The following is a 12,036-nucleotide window of genomic DNA, read 5'->3' as shown; positions in this document are numbered from 1 at the left end:
CTCTGCAGTTATAGAATGAAAGCAGCTACGGACAGTATATAAACAAATGGGCATGCCTATATTCCAATAAAACTATTTGTAGACATTGAAATTTAGATTTTGTATAATTTTCACAGGTCACAAGATATTGATCTTTTTGTGAATTTTTTCAACTACTTTATAAAAATGGACCATGGGTCCAGTTTAGACAGTGGGCGATACAATAGTTTGCTGACCTCTGATGTAGAGCACTAAACACTTAAGTTCGTAGATAATCAATGTTAGGTCGGAGGAGAAATTAGCAATGGAAGACAATGCAGTTTCTTTACTTTACAGGATGGTTATGTTATGAGTACTATTTTGAACTAATAGAAAGGGAGGGTATAAAGCCAGTGAAACTGAATGATATTTGTAGGTATTAGTTTGTACCATGTATTCATTCATTCATTCTTTCTTTCTTTCTTTATCTCTTTCTTTCTCTCTCTCTCTCTCTCTTTTTTTTCTTGACAGACTCTCACTCTGTCACCAGGCTGGAGTGCAATGGCATAATCACAGCTCACTGCAACCTCTGCCTCCCAGGTTCAAGCGATTCTCCTCCCTCAGCCTCCCGAGTAGCTGGGACTACAGGCGTGCACCACCATGCCCAGCTAATTTTTGTATTTTTAGTAGAGACAGGATTTCACAATGTTGGCCAGGATGATCTCGATATCTTGATCTTGTGATCCATCCATCTCGGCCTCCCAAAGCCTTGGGATTACAGGCGCGAGCCACCATGCCCAGCCACTGTACCATGTATTTTCTTACATACTGGATTTTGTTTTTCGCCATTCATGCTAGAGGTAGGCATGCATTTCCTCCGAGGATTGTCACAGCCAGCAATACTAGAAACAACAAATGAAAAAGATTAAAATCAGAGCAGCTCCCACTCCTCACAATTTGCCTGGGTGGAAAGAGGATGAATTGGTGGGAAATCAAAAGAATGTGATGTTTTCCCTCACATTGCTGAAAAGGAAGAGGGGAAAGGTGCAGCAGCAATCTGTGTAGTCCCTGAGGCTGAGATCCCAGTGACTAGAGCAAGAATAGACAGTTGTAGTGACATTATATAAACTTCACACCACCCATGCAACCCCCAGACTGGAGAGAGACTCTAAATTGTTTGATATGCTGAAATGAGTGGAGAATTAGATTTCCCTGAGCCCATGACATGGAGCCTTGAAATTCAATTAGAAAACAGAGTGACAGTTATTTCACATGTAAATTGTCAGAAGACACATACCTTACTTACACAGTACAAGTGTCAGTTACCTGAATGCTCTAAAGCCTTGAAGTTGGTGGGGAAACCGTGTTGCCATCACATCTACAGTGGGAAACCTCCCTTGCTGGCACCTTCCAGGATCTCTGGAGTTAATGTTTTTCTATTGTTTCCTGCTTGTACTGACTTACTGTGATTTCTCTCAAGACTAGCCTCTTTTGGCTGCTCTTTTTCTCCACGCCGCATCATTCCCAAAGCAACAGCAACTTTCCCTTTTCTCAAAATGCCACGGATACAAGGCATCTCTGCATAGTAGATTCTCACTGAAGATTCAGTGTTAACCATGGAAGGCAGGGGAAGAGGAAGAGGAATTTAGCCTGCAGCAAACACCTTAAAACTGACTATTTACTATTGTGAATAGTGCCACAATAAACATACTTGTGCATGTGTGTTTATAGCAGCATGATTTATAATCCTTGGGGTATAAACCCAGTAATGAGATGGCTGGGTCAAATGGTATTTCTAGTTCTAGATCCTTGATGTGGCACATATACACCATGGGATACTATGCAGCCATAAAAAAGAATGAGTTCATATCCTTTGTAGGGACATGGATGCAGCTGTAAACCATCATTCTCAGCAAACTATCGCAAGAACAGAAAACCAAACACAACATATTTTCACTCATAGGTGGGAATTGAACAATGAGAACACTTGGACATAGGAAGGGAAACATCACACACCAGGGCCTGTTGTGGGGTGGGGGGAGTGGGGAGGGATAGCATTAGGAGATATATCTAATGTAAATGATGAGTTAATGGGTGCAGCACACCAACATGGCACATGTATGCATATGTAACAAACCTGCATGTTGTGTCCATGTACCCTAGAACATAAAGTATAACAACAACAACAACAACAACAACAACAACAAAACTGACTATTTAAAGATCCTTGCTCTTTAAAGATCCTTGGCCATAGCCCAGAACTTCTCCCTGGCTGCCTCTTGCTCAGCTCCCTGGCATCTTGGTGCATTCCTTCCCCACATCCTCCTCCCCATTCTTACCTCATTCACTCCTTCCTTTTTCACCCCTTTCTTCTTGGGTTACCTATGGAAACTCCAAATTCTTCATTAATTCTTCATTAACGGAATAATTTTGCCCTCCTGGTTTCACTGCTGGCCTGTTTCAGCCAGGACTATTATTAAACGCTGTTCTTCTTCTATGACTACACTAATGAGTATGACCTATTTCCTCACCATGGAGTTCTATGAAATTAATTCTTCTTTGAAAGCTAAAATTAATTGTACAAGGCTCTTAACAATCCTGATTAGCAGATATTGTGAGAAGAGACATCCTCATTTCCCTGACATCCCCTCCGGTTATATTCAAGAGAAGAACAGGGCATGGCTAACTCAGTTCTTAGGGACCAGTTTTCAGTCCAAACCCATAGTGCTGGGAGGAATTAGAGACCACATCCAGTTCTCTAGGAGGGTCCCATTTGTTGTTTGTTATATTCCCAACATTTTGTCATTTTTAAAAGCATTCTCATATGGTCTGGGGCCATCCATCATTATCTTAGGCAGCAATAATTCCACTTCTGATCTGGTGAAAGCTTCTCATGGATTGTGTGTGTGTCTGTGTGTATGCTGGATGAGAGAACTGTAGAGCATTGGGAAGATGCAGAGATGAAGATTCTGGTGATGTTACACTCCAAGTTCAGGTTGCCCTCTGTAGCTTGGGCTTCCACTCTGCTTCTTTCTTCCACTCTTCACCTCTGGTTTATCTAGATCCCTGCACAGGCTGGAATTATGTTCTGAGGCTGAGAACCCCACAGCCTCTGTTTAAAGCTAACAAAGCCCATAGCAAATGGATAAGACCCTGCTTCTAGAACAGTCTACTTCAAGCCAAATCGTGGCATATATGATGTTAAGCAAGCTGCTTGCTCTCTTTATGTCTCAGTCACCTCACTGGGAAAATGGGAATTAAAAATAATAATATATGTGTCAAACGGCTACTCTGGAGATTACATGAGTTAGTACGTAGGAAGTGTTCAGAGAGTACCTGGCTCGTGGTAAGTGATTTCTAAATGTTTACACTTACTTAAGTTTACAGAGAAGGCTCTGTGCCAATACTGACTTGGGACTACAAGGTTTCAGGATCCATTCCCACACTCAGATTTTAACCATTGATTTCAAAGCACCCACAGCATGCCAGGTTGGCTGGCTCACGATGACTTTAGCCATAGGGACCGCCTGAGCTGCTTCTGGATAGTGACACTGGGACTAGCTAGATCACCACATAAAAGAAATCAGAGTATAGCTTGTTGATTGTTGACTTGAAGGAGAACTTCCAAGCCTTTTAAGTAGAGAAGTAATGTGGTCTTTTTTTGCATCAAGATAGTGTTTTATACTCTGTAGGATATGGTCTGCATTGAGCAGAAACTGGAAGTAGATTGATCAACCAAGAGAAACCAGTAGATTATGCCAAGGTGATGAAGACATAAATCAAGGCGGCAGCGGCAATCAGGCTGATGGAGACAGTTTGGTATTCAGAAGGCAGAATCAGCAGAACTTACCGACTAACTGGAAATGCAGGATGAGGAGGAGGAATGTTCTCTGATAATCCCAAGATTTTGAAGTGGGTAGGAGTAAGTGGCGGTTTTGCCAACTCACTATGTTCTTTCGAAGGCAAGCCTTTCTTCCCAAGGGGAGGGAAGGGGAAGAGGAAGAGGAAGAGAAGAGACTATAATAAATTAAGTCTGAGCTAGCAGGCTGCTGGACAAACACTTCTGGAGTTACAGAGAGAAGTAATAGCTGGAATGAAATATTTGGGAGTTGTTAAACACTAACATTCAATAAACCAAAAAGGAAAGAATACTCCATAAAGGAAAGATAGAAAACTTGGAGGATACCCAGAGAACTAAGAGGGATGGGTTTTATAAAAGCCTGTGGAGGAAGTTTTGAGGAAGAAGGAGCAGCCTGAGAATTCCGTGAGACACTACCATGAGGAGTCTTGTGGCCTCATTGTAAGCAGCTGCAATTGCAGTAAAGGGGTCAGAAGTCACTGGCTTTCATTGAGGAGTTCATGGAAAGACAGACCATGGAATCAGTCAGTGTGGATTGTCTTCTTTAAAAAAATAAGCTTAGTAGAAATGGAGAGAAATAGGAAAGTTGCTAGAGGCAGGGATAAGAGAGGTTTTAGTTTTCTAAGGTTTAATAAACTTGGACTTGTTCATAGAGTGAAAAGGGGAAACGACTGGGGAAGGAAAGGGTAAAGTCAAAAGTGAAAAAGAGGAAGGTAATCAACCTAGCTCTAGAGAAGAAATGAGGAGCTGGGGGTTAAAGCACAGGTGGAAGGCTTACACTGCAACAGGTGGAATCAATACCACAGAAGCAACTGTCAAGCACCAAGGGCCTGGGGTTGGTGGATGTCTACCAACTCTTGGTCTCCTGCCACCTGAGAGGAGAATTCTGATATGGGGCTCTCAGACGTTTCAGTAGGTTGGAACCTTAGTTGTCTATGAGCGTACCCCACTCATTAGATAGTTTTTGGCTTTTCTCCCTGTTCCATCTCATGTGTTTATGCTCCCTGGAATCACCTCCCAAAAAAACTACTTGCATCCAAATCTTTGTCTCAGGCTCTGCTTTCAGGGAATCCCAATTTAAATAGTTGTTGAATAATAACTTTATCCCAGACTTTGTGAATCCAGGTCACAAAAATATTTTTCTTATATTTTATCTACTTTCCAACTTTCTTGGTAGCAATTTTGTTGTGCTACAAGGTCTTCCATTACAGATTAAAGAAGTTTCTTTCACCTTTCTTTACTGAAATGTACAACTCTTGTGCTAAAGCATGAATTAATTTGGGAATGTTAGTAAAATGATTTTAGGGGCCTTGTATTGTCTGCATCAACATTCACTGCATCCACATTTCACAAATAATTCTACATTATTAAGAATAACGTCATGACTATTTCCTTCATTCTGTAAAGAATGAGGCAGCAGGCTGGGCATGGTGGCTTCCTCATCTAACACTGGAATCACCTTTATAGGATGAGTTATTGTCTTTGTGTGTATGTTGCTGCCTCACTCTTTTTTTGAAACAGGGTCTCACTCTGTTGCCCAGGCTGGAGTACAATGGTATGATCTTGGCTCACTGCAACCTCCGCCTCCCAAGTTCAAGTGACCCTCCTGCCTCAGCCTCCCAAGTAGCTGGGATTACAGGCACCCGCCACCACGGCTGGCTGTTTTTGTATTTTTAGTGGAGATGAGATTTCACCATGTTGGCCAGGCTGGTCTTGAACTCCTGACCTCAAGTGATCTGCTCACCTTGGCCTCCCAAAGTGCTGGAATTACAGGTGTATGCCACCACGCCCAGCCTGCTGCCTCCTTCTTTACAGAATGAATTAAACAGTCATGATGTTGTGTCAAGACAGAAGGAAATGAACATTTGTTGCATATTTTTTATCAGGCATTGTCATAAGCACTTCATGTAAGTTATCAAGTTTAATCAAGTTACCAATTTTGAATATTTACATTATATGCTACTACAAATAGGCGATATTATTAATCCATGCATAATGAATATTTCCGAGCTTCTATTGTGTTGTGTGCATATGCTGGGTGCTGCGGATATTGAAATAAGAAAAAACAAGCCCTGATCTCCCTGGAATGAAAAGAGAAGCTCCAGTACACAACACAGTAATGTGTGATATAAGAGAAGTAAATACGTAGGAGAACATCTAGCCTTGGTGGATGGGCTAGGAGAAGGGCTGGTGGCTAATTAAGACTTATTTCATTCAGAGAGGGTACATAGAAATGAGAATAGGCAAATAAAAAGGTAACAACATACATCACAGCAATGGAAAAGGGTACATGTAATATGGTTAATTTATTGGTGAAAGAGTCATTGCAGATGAAATCTTAGGCTTGCCGAGCATCTTTATTGAACCAGGCAATCTTCCATTAAACTGGACAGATCCCTCCCTTTCATTTCTCTTGAAATTTCCTAATTTTGTAGTACGAGATTGGCACATACTATGGAGATTTTCTTGCTCACAACAGATCCCCCAGCAGCCACAATGACAAGAATTTGTAGGCCAGAGAGTAAAGCTGTGGCCTCAGTGTATGGATGCCATATAGCTAGGTGTACACTGAAATACAGATGGCTGGGCGTAGTGACTCACGCCTGTAATCCCAGCACTTTAGTAGGCCGAGGTGGCCAGATCATGACCATCCTGGCCGACATGGTGAAACCCCGTCTCTACTAAAAATACAAAAATTAGCTGGGTATGGTGGTGCGTGCCCAAGTCCCAGCTACTTGGGAGGCTGAGGAAAGAAAATTGCTGAAACCCAGGAGGTGGAGGTTGCAGTGAGCTGAGATTGCACCACTGCACTCCAGCCTGGCAACAGAGCGAAACTCTGTCTCAAAAAAAAAAAAGAAAAGAAAAGAAAAGAAAGGAAAAGAAAAAAGAAATACAGATGACTGGGCTAACTGGATTCTCCCTCTTAGGGATGTGAGATTTGTATGGAAAGACACAGAGGCCAAAATTCCACCGAAACTAAAACATTTTAAGGGCTGCATACTACAGAATAAATCCAAGAAACACATCTTTGAGAGATTTTTGGAGCTGTTCTTATTATACTGCCTTCCCTTGGCTTGTATCAGTCTGTCATTGATTCTATTACTTACTTCAGTCAGTATCCCTCCAACAAATCTAATTATTTTTGCTCTAGATGGCTGAAGTTCATTTCTTTAGATTATAAACAACAACAACAAATAAAACTAGCATGACTGTATGACTCTCAAATGGGGCCTCAATATTTCAGAACCTTTGATTGCTGGAGTCAGGTACATAATGTCTATTCTAAAAGTTCTAGAATTTTTCCACAATGTCTCTCTGAGGGGGAAGCAGGAAAAAACATTTCAGTCTTAGAGGAATTATTTTGTGGTGTACTCTTGGTCATGCCTATGGGAGTCGGGTACCTAGCCTTTGTTTTTGAGGGAGTTCTAGTTATTGGCAAAGTCATCCAAGTGCAAGTATAAATTTTTAAATATAAATTTTAAAGATTTCATATGCCAGGTTATTGTCCCAAATGCACATGCAAAAAATAAGGTGTGTATGATGAACTAAATGTGGGCCCACAAATTAATCAGAAAGTGTGTGTAATTGTAGACAATGAATTTTTTTGTCTCTCAACCTAATGTACAGTTATTTCCAAGTGAAGCAGGAAACTATATTTCACGGAATTATATTTAGATTGTCTTCCTTTTTCTAAGAAATAAAAACTGAGTTAAAAAAGACAAAATTTAAATTCAAATGGGCAAATATATTTTGTCAAATGTATAGTTTTACATTTTCTGCTAGAGTTCAGAAGTTTTGTCAGAATAGCTTGCAACCCTGAGGATTCTACTTTCAGACATTGTCATAATGGTAGCAATCACGCATTTTCCAATTAGTTGAATACTTCATGAAGAGATAATATTTTAAGAGTCTGAAAACTGAAGAGGCACATATAGAGACTGGATTTAGGCATCAGGATGAAAAGATACATTGCAAATTCGTCACAAAAAAAAAAAAAAAAGCAGATACATCATCACTGAGAAGTAGAATGAAAGCAGGGATCTTGTGACACCTTCCATCTTCCGTGTTCCTAAAGGCATGTTTAAAAAGGTGGTTTTACTTAACATGAGCTCTTGTTTTCTTTTTTCCCCACATATTTTTATACAGTATAGCTAAATTTCTTCTTCATGTGTTACGGGTAAAAGATCTGTTTTCTATTACAATTCAACGTGTATTTGGTTTAAATTGTTTTTTTAATGACGTGTGACCTTCTGGGGAGATTCTTCTTTAATAAAAAAGATGCGATTTTTCAGAAGCATAAAATAAATGCCAGTCCACAGTCCTTGCATACACACAGAAAGAAAAACAAACATATTCCTTAGCAAGAACACTTTTTATTTTTTGTGGCAGAAAAAAATAAGAAAACATCTTTTACTCTTTTCCTGCTAGGGAACCAATTTAAAATTAGTTTGATAATCAGAGGGGAAAAAATCCAAACACATAGGTGAGAAAGCTCTGAAAAGATGAGTAGTGAAAAAGCATTTCATTTTATCTTACCTAGTACGCAGGGGAGGACACAGGTTGTGTAGAACCTGAAGCTACACATTTGGGGGGGATCTGCCAAATATCTATCAGTAGTACTTTTTACATGCCTAATATAGCAGGCCTAGAGGGACAGCAGTCCAGATGTGAGCAAAAGAACAGAGGGCTCTGGGAAGGAAGACACAATGGTGCAGTGAGAAAATTCCTTCTGTGGCATTCAGCTTTCCTGTCCAGGAGCCTGAGTTACAGGCAGAGTTCAATCGGAGAAGCAGAGCTTCTAGGATAATAAAGGATTTGACTTAATACAACTGTGGCAGCTGGTTAAGTACTCTTTGAAAGGAAGCTGTCTCCACAGATAATGTTGGAGCTTGAAGTACGAACCGCAGTTAAGTGAGAGCGCAGATGAACGAAACAGAAGCAGGAGCTGGAATCTATGAGGACGGACTGAAACCTGTGTCAGTTCTTGTTGCCTCTGACTCTGGTTGATGTGGGTGTCCTGCAGAAGCCAGACCATTTGTTATGTGCTAAAGGAGGCTCCAAATTATATCGATAGGGAAGTGAAACAGCTGGAGGCTTAGCCACAATCTTAAAGCCAGCGAGATACGTGACAGCATGAAGGAGCTACAAAGATGGCTGCCACTTCCTTTCGGCCCGCCCACTGCTCCTAACGGAAAACATCAGGCAAAAGGAATTCTGGGAAGTGTAGTTCGGCCTGCCCAAGTTGACGCATTACAAAGCACCTCAGTTTTTCTTGGTTCCTTTTCTTCGTCTTTCTCTTTATCCACCTTTACCCTTATTTTTCTAATTCATATTGTCAGAATGTTTCCCAGAAAGTGTATGTGAATGTGGAACTATTTCTTGAGCATCTATTAATTTAAACTTTCTGCTAGTTACATCAACAATGGGAATATTTAAGTTAACTCACTAGTAAAATTGGTTTAGTTTTATTAATTTTAAAATGCTTCTCCATAGAAATTTCTGAGACCTATGTTATGTGCAAATAAATTTTCTAGTTTTTCAGGACTCTGCCTGAGATCACATTGAAACCAGCATTTTAGGAAGAATTTGATTACCTCCACCTGAGAAGGCTCTGCTAGTTGTGTGGAACGAAGGCTATTCTTAACAACCCCTTTCCTTGATACCTACAACACACTCCATTCTAAATAGTTTAATAAAAGGCACATTTGAAGTTTAAAATGTTATTGTAATCAGAGCATGGAGTTTTATAACTCCCATAAAAGGGTGCCTCCTGAACTGGGAGTCAAGTTTGGAAAAAATAACCACCAGAAATTTATGCTGGTAGAATACAGTCAAGGATACAAGATTAGTTGTCTGAGTCTAGTTCCTCATGCAGCCTTAAGCAGACATGTTCCTCGCTGCAAGCTTGAGTGGACTGGAGGCGGGGAGATCTGGAATTAAACCTTCCCACGGGGACTGGGTCAAATATCAAATAGTGGACAGGTGTTCCATCTGGCAGGCACAATACAGGGTCCAGAGGGTCTGGATGAAAATTGTGCTGTAACTGATGTATTAATTGAAGAGTTATCTGAATAAGGTCTTCCAAAAGGAGAAGGAAAAAAAAAATTGACAGTGTCCATTTAATCTGTTTGGGAGCCTCATCAGCCTGATCTTGATGGGGCTGTACCTGTCGTCCTATTATATCGTTTCTTTTCTTGTACTTCTTTCAGCCAGTGATCTCAGGTCTCATTCTCATTTCATAGCTGTGGTGCAATTGTGCAAGGTCACAACTTTTTCTTTTCTTTCTTTCTCTCTTTTTTTTTAGACAGAGTCTTGCTCTGTCACCCAGGTTGGAGTGCAGTGGCATGACCTCGGCTCACTGCAACCTCCACCTCTTGAGTTCAAGTAATTCTCCTGCCTCAGTCTCCCGTGTAGCTGGTACCACAGATGCCCACCACCACATCTGGATATTTTTTGTATTTTTAGTAGAAACTAAAAATACATGGGGTTTTGCCATGTTGGCCAAGCTGGTCTCGAACTCCTGCCCTCAGGTGATCTACCTGCTGCAGCCTCCCAAAGTGTTGGGATTACAGGCGTGAGCCACCGCACCGGGCCATAATTTTGACCTTTCTTGGTGATAGTACTTCCACCATGTTATAGCAGTACAACCATGGAGTAATGTTACTCCAAGAAAATTTGGCTTTTGGAATTCCTCCACAAAATATTGGCCCTAGAGTAGTTCTTACTGCCTGATTAGCTTTTGCGAGTTTCTCCCGAGACAATGATGCCAGCCCAGTTTCCGAAAGACAGCATAGTCTACCTTTAGTAGAGAAGAGCACAGATTCTGAGCGGGGTTGCCTTTGAGCCCAGCTACACCTCTTGATACCTGTGTGACCTCATGCAATTCACTTAAACCTCTGTGCCTCAATTTCCTCATTTGTGAAATGGAGATCATTAACAGTACCTACTCATAGGGCTGTGTGGCTGAGTGAATTGATATAATTACCATTTTCATCACATTATGAGTATACCACTTGTTAGCTGCTGTTAGTATTATGTCCCTCCAGCAAGGAAATAAACACAAGGCTAAATCATTGCTTGAATGGGGAGAAAGCTAAAGGCATACAAGAAGGAAAGGTAAGTTTGTATTTCAAAATATGTCATTTTACCACAGAGGTAATTATCGAATTAGCCAAATAATCCCATATTTTTGCTTTTGAAATTTAACATTAGCAGCTTGAATTCTCTACAATTATGAATGTATAATTTCCACTTCTGTGTGTGTGCAAATCACTTCAGCCTAACTGGCTTTTTCTTCTTCTTCTTCTTTCCAGTAAATCAAAGGATTACCTTTCCCTTAATAATCTTCAAAACGTCCACGTGAAGGACAGGAAGATGTTTAACGGGAAGACCAAACATGATCAGTGCTCAAGTCCAGTAGATAACAAAGAACAGAAAGAAAACAAAACTTTGGTATTTTACTGGAATCTGAGTGAATAAATGGGGACCACAGGACAAACGGCAAACAACTGCTGGGGGCCACAGGACAAACGGCAAACAACTGCTTGAGTTACATCAGAGGGAAAGAAGAAATGAGGAACCCGGATTTCCAATATGAAACTGTTATACAATATGATTAATGGAGCTAGCAGTTGCCTATTACACATTAGAAAATCTTCTAGAGGATTTTAAAACAAAAGGAACAACTTGTCCAGAGTATAATTGATGCTTCCAGTTAAATTTCACAATTTTGCACCTCAGGGAATACTTTTGTTTTTCTTAGAGAGCAAATAAACTGACCATGTCACCTTGGCAATTATTAACCTGCCTCGTTTTTCATAACTAGGAAAAATTTGGCTTATCTCCATATTTTAGTTGAGATGACATATTAATTCATATATTTATGGGTAAAATGTTATTATCCTTAATACAAAGCAAAGTTTCAGCTGGACTTTGGTTTTACTTAATCTTCAACGGAACATTATTGATGTTAAAGTACAAAAATTCTCTGAACATAATAGTAAGTTTTAAAATATATATATATCTTTATAAAGATATATTATTGGATCTTTCACAAAAAGTCAAACAAATGGGGAAAAAGAAAAATATCAGAGTATTGGAATTTGTCCTTGAATCTCCTCTTTTAGTTTTCTTTCAGTTAAACCAGTGTCCACATGTTTGTTTCTGGATTGAAGCCAGAATCAACATTGCCCCTATTTCTAATCAAATAATGGAGAAAT

The sequence above is a fragment of the Piliocolobus tephrosceles genome, chromosome 7, assembly GCF_002776525.5.
Source record: "Piliocolobus tephrosceles isolate RC106 chromosome 7, ASM277652v3, whole genome shotgun sequence".
In the NCBI taxonomy this organism is placed as follows: Eukaryota; Metazoa; Chordata; class Mammalia; order Primates; family Cercopithecidae; genus Piliocolobus; species Piliocolobus tephrosceles.
This window is presented reverse-complemented; position numbering follows the sequence as displayed.